General features: G+C 58.5%; 1 protein-coding gene across 4 annotated transcripts in view; it reads right to left on the bottom strand.

Annotated features, from left to right (window-relative positions):
- The window catches only part of ADGRL1 (adhesion G protein-coupled receptor L1), a 98,083-nt gene that overhangs the window by 66,685 nt on the left and 19,355 nt on the right, over positions 1-12,043 (bottom strand). The gene's annotated exons all lie outside the window — the stretch shown is intronic.

Below are 12,043 nucleotides of genomic sequence, written 5' to 3' on the forward strand. Positions count from 1 at the left end.
CAGTAGGTTTAACCTACCCCTGCCCCGCCCCTCTTAGAATAACAGTAATCCCCAGTTCTCATCCATCACCCAGCATCCGTAGACCTCAAAGCCCTTCACAAAGGAGAGCAGGACCAATTTGCAGATGGGGAAACTGAGGCAGGAGGGCAGGAAAGTGACTCGCCCAAGGTTACCCATCAGGCCAGTGGCACAGCTGGGAATAGAGTCCCAGGTCGGGGCTTCTTCCCCTAGGGATTTTGAGCCATAGAACAATAAATTCACAGCTGAGGTTACACCACAAAACAAGCTGCGGTAGCCAACGCAGCGGACCTGGTCTAGCAATCCACATGGAGGAGGGAGCAGGTAGCTTTCCTGCAGTCAGGATAGCTCCCTCGAGCTAGCTTAACTGAAATGAAAACCCCAGTGCCAATTGCAGCTATCGCTGGGTTTTTACAATGATTTTGTCTGGCCAAACTACAGAAGGTGTCAGTGAATCCTGGGCTACAGCAGAAGTCCATTTTTTTATCGTTTCGACAGATAATATCAATGTTTATTTTTAACCATTTCCTTCCCCCCCCCGCCAGTTTTATCAATTTCAATTTTCACACTTGCGGGAAATGATGGGGGTGTGTGAAAGACGATCATTCTCCGATGACAGCAGAGGTTGAGATTCAAACCGGTTTCTAACCATTCAAACGCACATTGTCAATGTCACATCTCAAAACACACCAAATAAATTGCCTTCAGTCAAACGTTCGCAAGCAGCACTTTTCTTACTTCGCCTCTCTCATAAATATCATCGCTGGGGGCGGGGTGGTTCGTGGGTTCGTATGTGTCCGGTGAAGCGGACATTTGCCAACATTTATGGATGAAAATCGAATCCTTCCCAGGCTATCTATAGACAGAGTTTGCACCAGCATAGCCAGGGCACTTAGGAGTGTGATTATTTTACTAACAGTGATCATGATCCAAATTCTACTGTGGACGCAGTTAAACTGGCTTGTACCATTCACCTCCGGAAGGGGAAGAGTTACACTGAATTAAGCACATTTACGTTACTGTGACTGCATCTGCAGGAGGGAGTTGCACCATTTTAACTAGATCAGTGTATAATAATCTATCCAGACAGCTCCAAAAGCTTCGTAAAGAGGGTTCGGGTTCCTACTGCCATGGGGAAACTGAGGCACAGAGTGACTTGCCCTGAGGGAAGTCAGCAGTGGAGTTGGGAACAGAACCCAGGAGTTCAGAACCTCAGTCCTCTGCAGTAACCACTAAACCTCATTCCCCTCCCACGAGTCCAGCCTCCTAGACCTTTACCTCCTCAAATGGGACAACCCATCCCGAGCTCGGGCTAGAACCCAGAAGTCCTGACTCCTGGCTTCTGCCTCCTCTAGGCCTCACTCCCCTCACGCAGTTGGGATAGAACCCAGAAGTTCTGGCTCTCAGCCCTATTTGCTATCATGCAGCACAGGGATGGGCTGAGGATTTCCAGAAGGAGAGAACTTTACACCCGGGTTATTGCAAGGGCCCCTTAACGACAGTCACAGTTTGCTTTGACCCTTTGTGCGAAAACCAGAAACTGCAGCACAACGCCCCCTAGCACCACACTGGGGTACTGGGGTCAGCCTTGACTGCGTAGGAAGAGCGCCCCCTACCAAGCCCCCACCCTGCTCCTTGCAGCACAGCACCCCCTGCTGAGCTAATAGGACCTGACAGGCTGCCTGCCCAGGAGGAAGACGGGGGTTGTACACGGATAGATGGACAGACAGAGGGGGATGTACAGGGACAAACGGGTGGTGAACAGGGGTAGATACAAGCTCCCCCTTCACCACTCTCCTCAGCACGCCTCGATGATGCCTCTGGCCCCTCTATCCCCTGCCAAGCCAATGGGCGCTGCCCTCTCCCATGGCAGGGTGCCCCACAGGCATTAAAAGGGAGGTGTGGTGCTGCCCCCCCGTACCCTCCCAGCAGCCTGGCGCTCCCTGCTCCCATACGCAGTGCGGGAGGGTGAGGAGTCGCTGGGGCTGGATTTAGTCTCCTTATTATGCAGGAAACATAATGTTCTGTTGAGGCACTTACGGAAGCGGGCGAGAGCTATTTGCAGGCTGGGCCGCCTGCTCTCCCCTGCGCCTGCGGGCGGGCACAGCCCTGCTGCCAGCTGCTCCCTGCCCTCTGGCCCGCAGCCCCCGCCAGGCATTGCAGATCGCCCCTGGCGGGGCCCCCCTGGCTGCAGCCACCACCGGGGAGCTGTCACAACCGGGCGGGCGGCCTCGGGTCCTGGCTCTAGTGTTTGCCTCAGCAATTCCCAGCACTCTCCTGCGGCGTGTGGGGCGGCGGGTCTGTCCGCACGCCAGCCCCCATCCCAAAGTGCTCAGGGCGCACACACAGGGGTCCCATAAGGGCAGCAATGCATTCTGGGTAAATCCTCCGCTAGTGACCCCAGGGCACCATATCCACAACATGGGGAGAGGTGATGCCTCCGCTCCGTGCACAGGGAGCTCTCTGGGAGGGGGAAGGGCCGAGACAGTGGCACCGGCCTTGGGTCCCATAGAATATCAGGGTTGGAAGGGACCTCAGGAGGTCATCTAGTCCAACCCCCTGCTCACAGCAGGACCAATCCCAAGATAGATTTTTGCCCCAGATCCCTAAGTGCCCCCCTCTAGGATTGAACTCACAACCCTGTGTTTAGCAGGCCAATGCTCAAACCACTGAGTGATCCCTCCCCCCACTGCTGCTTTAGTTGCACGCATCTGCCCCAGCTGGACCCGCCGCGGTCCGTGCCCGGAAAGAGACTATTCTGAGCCAGCCACGCCAGGAGCCACAGCCTAGGCAGGGGCTGCTTCAGCAACATGGCTACGGCTGACTGACCACTGGCAGGAGCCGTTCACAGCCCAGGGAATGGGCCTGATGCCCTGGTGACTGCAGGGCACCCCAGGGCGTCTGCCACAATGCACCACTACAGACCTGGCTGTGCTGGTGCATGCTGGGAAACTCTGGGCCTCTGCCCCCCAGCTGAGACCAGACCACGGACCCCATGATGAGATACAAGAGCTGGCTCCTGAAAGGCGGCAAATCACCTCAGTGAGCTGCTAAAGCGCCCCCAGGGGCCAGGATTAGTGCCAAGCGCTCACACAGGTCTCCAAGTGCCCTGCAACCAGGCCTTATTGGCGCCGGGGGGACAGGGAAACTGAGGCACCGGAGTGACTTGCTCATGGTCTCACAGCAAGTAGGTGGCAGAGCTGAGACTGGAACCCAGGTGTCATGATGCCCAGCTCCCTGCTTTAACCACTAGATCCCACTCCTCTCCCAGAGCTGGGGATAGAACCCAGGAGTCCTGATTCCGAGCTCCTCCCCCCGTCTAAGCACAGCTCTGCCGTCCTTCCCACACTTAGCCATGGGCTCCGGGAGGCCAGAGAGCCACTGACCCCAAATCACTTTTCCCAGGATCAGGAGATCCGTCCCTGTCCAGGGGTCCCTGGCAGCCACTCAGGGGTGAGTTCTTCTGTGAATCAGCTGGGTACATCGAAATCTGGGGGGCTGGGGGCTGTCTGCAGGCAAGGCCTGCTGGGCACATGGCCCGGCCTGTGTTTATGTCTCATCTCTGCCTGGCTGCTCGCAGCCCCGGCCTGTACCTGGATCCCCGGGTCGGGGCCGTCACCTGCAGCAGACGACCCCCGCTCTTGTTGCTGTGACATGCTGGGGGCTGCTGGGTGAGGTTAGTGCTTAGGTGGGAAAGTGAGGAAAAGGAGGGGGTGGGGGGCTCTGGAAGGGGCTGCTTTTCCCTCTGGAACAGGTGTAGGGGGTGCTGTGCCTTTCCCACGAAACCTGACCTAGGGCAAGTCCTTTCTTGGCTCTGTGCCTCAGTTTCCCTGAAAGTTGCTGGGGCAGGGACTGTGTTTCTGTGCAGTACCTGCCACGCCAGAGCCTCTCTGTGCAGCCAGAAACCCACTCACGACAGACCACGCAGATGCTGCCGCTGGCTCTGGGTATGGCAGGGTCCCAGAAGTGTCACCTCGCAGTAATAATTCAGGGCTGGCAGAGCATTTGTCAGCACATCTCAGAGAAGGGGATACGGTGGCTGGAGTGTGAGTCTATAACGTGGGAGACCCAGGTTCAATTCCTGCCCAGCCGCAGCCTCCTGGGGTAAGTTAATGAGCCGGTCCGTGACTTGGTTTCCCCAAATGGGACTATTAGCACTGCCTGGCCTCCCAGGCGTGTTGGAAGGGCAAATACACTACAAAATGTGAGGTGCCCAGACCTGGGCTGATGGGGGCCATGTTAACCACATGTACATAGCATTCACACTCCATTATCGCCCGGTAAGTGTCCAGCATGGATATTGTAGGTATGACCATTGGCCACTTACACCAACTGAATTGTTTTTCCCACAGTGCTGTTCACCGGCATCTCCCACAATACCTCGGAACAGGCCAGCTCAGCATTTGAACTAAGTGGAGAGGAAAACTTGCATAGGCAAAATTCTTGAATATCCTGCCCCTGGTGCAACCATCACGGACCGGTATCCAGCATGCAGCAGCCAAAACACAGCTGAGACAGGCCCAGACCAGAACAAGCTCAGGAACTGGTACAACCTGGCGGGGCCGGATCTTAGATGAGGTGTAAAGCGCTTGCTAACGTGTCCTATACATACGCGTGGGTTTAGGGGGCGTATCTTCCGCGCACGGGGAATATGCTGCGAGAGAGGAACTGAAGAATAATGCAGTGAATGGTGGGTATTTCGGGGGTGTCCTCAAAATCTGAGGCCCCGGGCTGCAGCCCTCAGCGCCGATCTGGCCCTGGGAAGGTCTCCTTTTCATACTGTGCTGTTTTGTCTTTAGCCACTATGCATTTGGCTTCGTCTGGATATTTGGTCTCAAATATTTTTCATCGTGAACCAAGAGTGTGTCACACCATTGGCTATGCCAAGTATCGCCAGTTCAGGGCTCGCTCACACCCAGCTTGTGCTACTCCAGATCCAACGCCTGAAATGGGACAAACCAGGTGTGAATTTCTACCAGGGAGGGGGAATTTCCCATTGGAACAATTGGCCCAGGGATGGAGTCTCTGGCCTTGGCTGTTCTTGCCTGGGATCCTAGGAACTGGGCTAGTTATTGGGCCCAATGGAGGGGGAAACTGGGGTGAAATTCTCTGGCCTGTGATATCCAGGAGGCCAGACTAGATCATCTAATTCTAATGGTTCCTTCTGGCTGCTGGGAATCTCTCTATGTCCCAACTCTGCTGTTGGAATATCACACGGTTTACCCCCTCCAGCATGATCACTGCTCTTAGCAGAGAGGAACTTTCTAACCTCAGGGTAAAGCTGGTGTCTGCAGGAGACAGAACTTTCTCAGGGGCTGGTTGGGACAGTGGAACTACCTGCCACATGAACTACAGACCAGCCCAAACGCACGAACTGGGTGCGTTCCTCCAACCAGCCTTCTCCTGTAAGTGCAGCGCAGGCATATAAAACAGACCATCCCCCCACAGCAAACCAGTGCACGGCACACCTGGCTCTAGCCCTGGAGAGAGACCCGAACCACACAGGACAGATGAGAGTCACGTTGCTTCGTGCTCTGGAAGCAGAGCTGCTGGGCCATCCCTTCCCCACCCATTCTCCTTCACTATCCAACCTTCTCGGCAGTGACATCAGCCTCCCATCACCCGCTAGGGGCATCCCCCAGCAAGACCCTTAGCGGTTTTGTAGTGCCCTGATCGAGGCTAGGCTGTGCAGGTTCTGTCTACACTAGCAGACCCCCGGGTGGATGTTTTCCTAAAAGCCCTGCTCTGGTTCCAACAGGAATGAATCCAGGGAAGCCCCAGGGTCTGGGTTATGCAGGAGGTTGGCCTAGATGATCACAATGGTCCCTTCTGGCCTGGGAACCTATGAATCAATTTCCTGTGGAGATGAATAGACACATTTCCAGCCCGGAACAGCTAATCTAAACCAGCGGCCCACATCTGACAGGGGCCAGCTGTTGCAGAGGAAGGTGTAAGAACCCGGCAGTGGCAGCTGGGAGATAATCTGCGCCCACATCAGGTTTTAGCCTGGGCACTAATAGCCAGAGATCGGCTTAAGCCTCAAAGCAGGAGGTTTTATTTCCCTGCCAATACGCCGCTGGCTGGACTGATTAACTCTGGATAGTCTCCTTCTCCAAAAAATGTCCAACCTCTCTTTGAAGCTAGCTAGGCTCTCGGCCTCACCGACATCCTGTGGCAGAGAGTTCCAGAGGCTAACGCCACCTGCTGTGAAAAGGGGATTTTCTTTGGTCAGTTCTGAATCTGCCCCTTTCAGCGAACAGAATCTCCTAATCCCCTTTCTCTGCCCCCCCACTTGGCATTATTACAGATCCTTTTAGCCCATTCCCTCGCACCCCGCTCTGAGCACAGAGACCTTTCCCTGCAGCATCAGGACAGGCTGGGCAGCTCTGAAGGGCCCAGGAGCAGCCACTGAGGTTGTGAAGGGCTCCCCGGACTTTTGGCTGCTGGTCAGTTTCAATTCTGCACATGCAGCACCGGCCCCACTCTCCATGGTCCAGACAATCCCCTTTGGGCCCTGTGGGAATGTTCTTTCTCAGTATTTGCCAACTACTCCACGAGGCTGTGATCTTCCTGCCAAACAGTGCCATGTGGGGGAGAGGGCGGGGAAATCCATGTTTGTAACTGGCCTTGAAGCAGTAGCCAAGCAAAGGGCAATTTGCACAATGAGTCTCACTCGAGCTCCTGGAGGCTGCAATTGAGATAAAGGCCTCTTGTCTCAGGCGCTGCACAGATACAGTCTCTTCCCCCAAAAGCTCACTCTTTAAGTGGAGGGGAAACTGAGGCACAGAGACAGGAAAGGACTTGCTAAAGGTCACCCAGCAAAGGCAGGAAGAGAACCCAGGAGTCCAGAGTCCCAAGGCAGAGCCCTACCCACTAGGCTATGCTGCCAGCTCAGAGCTCCTAGCCAGTGATTGGCAGGGCTGTAGTTTTCCAGGTTTTATAGAGGGCTGCTGGGAAATGTAGTTCCCTTTAATCTTTCCATGCAGCTACAGGCAGCGGCCCCCAGGGAGTGCAGGAGTGGGCAGGTACCCCCAATATTCCACAGCACCGTGTCACATGTGGACCCCCCCAGCACCCTCAGCAGTGGGGCACAAACCTGTCTCAGCTATAGGCCTGGGATCTCCCAGCAGCCTCCCTGCACCTGCTCCCAGCCTCAGCAGCCATGGACTGGAGCAAAAGGCCTTTGCAAAGACCACTAAGGCCCTCAGGGCCGCAGAGAGCTCTGGCTCGGCCCCTCTGGAGTGGGGCCCCGTGGGGGGGAATTTTCCCCTGTTATCAACACCCCTGTGGGGCAGCTGGGACCCTGCCCTCAGCTCAAGGATCCATTCCTGGTCCCAGCCTTTCACCCACCAGGCACCATCCAAAGGCTACTGCAGATGGGCACCGGAACCCAGCCCTCCAGCGCAGCTCAGTGGGGAGCAGGTCCAGTGCAGACTAAAGTAGGGAAGATGTTGGTGGGTGGCACAGAAAGGGTTAATGTCTGCAGCCCCAGATCGCTTCAGACTGACTGAGAGCCCAGGGCTGGGCTAGCAGGGGCTGCAGGTTGGGACTGAGGGGCACTGGCAGAGCTGCGGGGGGCAGGGCTGGGCTAGCAGGGGCTGTGGGTCAGGACTGAGGGGCACTGGCAGAGCTGTGCAGGGAGGGGTGGGGGGGCTGCATGTTGGGACTGAGGGGCACCGGCAGAGCTGTGAGGGAGGGAGGCAGGGCTGGGCTAGCAGAGGGCTGAGGGTCAGGATTGAGGGGCACCAGCAGAGCTGTGGTGGGGGCAGGGCTGGGGCTGCGAGTGGGGATTAGAAATTCTGCAGTTTTGCTCCATCTCCCACCTCTGCCCCTGCCCCAGCTGGGAGCTCTTTATAACCCCCCTATTTGTGGCTGAGGCCAGAGTTTGACGAGAGCCAGAGGAAGTTGGGGGGGCTAATGGCACATCCACATTTTGGATTTGGGTTCTAGGCTCACCCCTCCCACTCTGCCGGTGCCCCTCAATCCCGACCCACAGCCCCCTGCAGCCCTGCCCCCCCGCTCTGCCGATACCAGAGAGATGGCATGGGATGCCCCGCGGCCGGGGCCTGGGCTGGAGAGAGCTGCTCGGTGTCAGGGCAGGAAGGAACTGAGGGGAGATCCAGCCTTTTGGCGCCACGCTGCCATTGTTTGGGCATCGCAGAGCGGCCGGGAGGATTAGCCGAATTCGCTGGGAACAGGCCGTTCTCCGTGTCCTCATTAGCAGCGAGCAGCGTAAATCACAAATCTGAGCACGAGTGACATGTCCTGGCCTCCCCCGGCGAAATGGGATCCGGCTAATCCCGAGAATGGGGGGGCTCTGAGTGAGAAACCTCCGCCCTCAGCTCTGCCAGTGCCACCCAGTCCCAACCCGCAGCCCCCCGTTAGCCCAGCCTCGGCTCCTCCATCACAGCTCTGCCAGTGCCCCCCAATCACGACCCGCAGTCCCCCGTTAGCCCAGCCTCAGCTCCTCCATCACAGCTCTGCCAGTGCCCCCCAATCCCGACCCACAGCCCCCCATTAGCTCAGCCTCAGCTCCTCCATCACAGCTCTGCCAGTGCCCCCCAATCCCGACCCACAGCCCCCCGTTAGCCCAGCCTCGGCTCCTCCATCACAGCTCTGCCAGTGCCACCCAATCCCGACCCGCAGCCCCTCGTTAGCTCAGCCTCAGCTCCTCCATCACAGCTCTGCCAGTGCCCCCCAATCCCGACCCACAGCCCCCTGTTAGCCCAGCCTCAGCTCCTCCATCACAGCTCTGCCAGTGCCACCCAGTCCCGACCCGCAGCCCCTCGTTAGCCCAGCCTCAGCTCCTCCATCACAGCTCTGCCAGTGCCCCCCAATCACGACCCATAGCCCCCCATTAGTCCAGCCTCGGCGCCTCCATCACAGCTCTGCCAGTGCCCCCCAATCATGACCCGCAGCCTCCCGTTAGCCCAGCCTTGGCTCCTCCGCCCTCAGCTCAGCCAGTGCCCCCAAATCCCAACCCGCAGCCCCCCGTTAGCCCAGCCTCAGCTCCTCCATCACAGCTCTGCCAGTGCCCCCCAATTATGACCCGCAGCCCCCCGTTAGCCCAGCCTCAGCTCCTCCATCACAGCTCTGCCAGTGCCACCCAGTCCCGACCCGCAGCCCCTCGTTAGCCCAGCCTCAGCTCCTCCATCACAGCTCTGCCAGTGCCACCCAGTCCCGACCCGCAGCCCCTCGTTAGCCCAGCCTCAGCTCTTCCATCACAGCTCTGCCAGTGACCCCCAATCCCAACCCGCAGCCCCCCGTTAGCCCAGCCTTGGCTCCTCCATCACAGCTCTGCCAGTGCCGCCCAATCACGACCCGCAGCCCCCCGTTAGCCCAGCCTCAGCTCCTCCATCACAGCTCTGCCAGTGCCCCCCAATCACGACCCATAGCCCCCCATTAGTCCAGCCTTGGCGCCTCCATCACAGCTCTGCCAGTGCCGCCCAATCCCAAACTGCAGTCCTCCGTTAGCCCAGCCTCAGCTCCTCCACCCTCAGGTCTGCCAGTGCCCCCCAATCCCGACCCGCAGCCCCCCATTAGCCCAGCCTCAGCTCCTCCATCACAGCTCTGCCAGTGCCCCCCAGTCCCAACCCGCAGCCTCCCATTAGCCCAGCCTCAGCTCCTCCATCACAGCTCTGCCAGTGTCCCCCAATCCCGACCCGCAGCCCCTCGTTAGCCCAGCCTCAGCTCCTCCATCACAGCTCTGCTGGTGCCTCCCAATCCCAACCCACAGCCCTTCGTTAGCCCAGCCTCAGCTCCTCCATCACAGCTCTGCTGGTGCCCCCCAGTCCCAACCCGCAGCCTCCCGTTAGCCCAGCCTCAACTCCTCCATCACAGCTCTGCCAGTGCCACCCAGTCCCGACCCGCAGCCCCCTGTTAGCCCAGCCTCGGCTCCTCCGTCCTCAGCTCTGCCAGTGCCCACCAATCCTGACCCGCAGCCCCCCGTTAGCTCAGCCTCAGCTCTGCCATCACAGCTCTGCCAGTGCCCCCTAATCACGACCCACAGCCCCCCGTTAGCCCAGCCTCGGCTCCTCCATCACAGCTCTGCCAGTGCCACCCAGTCCCGACCCGCAGCCCCTCGTTAGCCCAGCCTCGGCTCCTCCGCCCTCAGCTCAGCCAGTGCCCCCAATCACAACCCGCAGCCCCCCATTAGCCCAGCCTCAGCTTCTCCATCACAGCTCTGCTGGTGCCCCCCAATCCTGACCCGCAGCCCCGCACTGTGTCCTCGTGCCTTGTCCCTGCCCAGCTCTGTGTGACTGTCCTGAGGGTGCTGAGTGCCCAGTATGGGTCCAGCTGGGTGGGGGCCGCGGCCCTGATACATAGATAGATAGATAGAGGGAGTGACTGGGGATGAATAGACACAGGGACGGAGACAGTGAATGGGGATGGATATGCAGACGGACAGAGGTGGTGTATGCGGATGGATAGACAGACGGATAGAGGGGGTGCCTGGGAATGGATAGCTGGACAGAGGGGGTTGTATGGGGATGGATAGACAGGTGGACATAGGGGGTGAATGGGGATGTATAGATGGACAGGGGGGTGAATGGGGCTGGATGGACACAGAGGATGACGGGGGTGGACAGACAGAAGACAGAGGAGGTGTATGGGGATGGATAGACAGATGAATAGAGGGCATGACTGGGGCTGTATAGACAGATGGACAAACGGGGTGAATGGGATGGGCAGAGAGACAGACAGGGGGTATACGGTGATGGATAGATGGACAGACACAGTGGGTGTAGTGGATGGACAGACAGATGGACAGAGGGGGTGATGGGGTTGGACAGAGAAGATGGACATGGGGCGAGAGGAGTGGACAGACAGACGGACAGAGGGGGTAATGGGGGTGGATAGACGGATAGAGGGAGTGACTGGGGATGGATGACAGATGGACATAGTGGGTGACTGGGATGGATAGAGAGACAGAGATAGAGGCGGTGATGGGGTGGATAGACAGACGGAGGCGGTGATGGGGTAGGCGGATGGATGGAGGGGGTGATGGGGATGGACAGACAGATGGACAGCGGGGGAGATGGGGTGGACAGGCGGACAGACACAGGCGATGACTGGGGATGGACAGACAGACGGACAGAGGGAGTGATGGGGACGGATGGCAGATGGACAGAGGGGGCAATGGGGACAGACGGACGGACAGGAGGGCGATGGGGACAGACAGACAGATGGACAGGGGGGTGATGGGGGTGGACAGATGGATGGACAGCGGGGTGATGGGGACGGACAGACCAACAGATGGAGGGGGCAATGGGGGACAGACAGACAGACAGCGGGGCCGATGGGGGTGGCCAGGCAGATGGACAGAGGGGATGATGGGGTTGGACAGATGGATGGACAGCGGGGGTGATGGGGACGGACAGACCAACAGATGGAGGGGGCGATGGGGAAGGACAGACAGACAGACAGCGGGGGCGATGGGGTGGCCAGGCAGATGGACAGAGGGGATGATGGGGTTGGACAGATGGATGGACAGAGGGGGTGATGGGGGTGGACAGATGGATAGAGGGGGCAATGGGGTTGGACAGATGGACGGACAGAAAGGGTGACTGGGGATGGACAAACAGATGGACAGGGGGGTGATGGGGATGGACAGATGAACGGACAGAGGGGGTGACTGGGGATGGACAGATGGACAGAGGGGCAATGGGGTTGGACAGATGGACAGACAGAGGGGGTGACTGGGGATGGACAGATGGATGGATAGAGGGGGTGACTGGGGATGGACAGATGGACAGAGGGGGCAATGGGGTTGGACAGATGGACGGACAGAGGGGGTGACTGGGGATGGACAGACAGACGGACAGAGGGGGCGATGGAGGTGGACAGACAGATGAACGGAGGGAGCGATCTCTAATGACCATGAGCAACCAGAACCTCTTGTCCAGAGCTGCACGTAGAGACAGCAGCACAGCGCCCCCTAGCACTGGGCTATGGAGGTCCCTGATTGTGCAGGGAGACTGCTGCCTACTGAGCCTTCGCCCCAGCTCTCTGTAGCACAGCGCCC

This window comes from Gopherus flavomarginatus, chromosome 16 (assembly GCF_025201925.1).
Source record: "Gopherus flavomarginatus isolate rGopFla2 chromosome 16, rGopFla2.mat.asm, whole genome shotgun sequence".
In the NCBI taxonomy this organism is placed as follows: domain Eukaryota; kingdom Metazoa; phylum Chordata; order Testudines; family Testudinidae; genus Gopherus; species Gopherus flavomarginatus.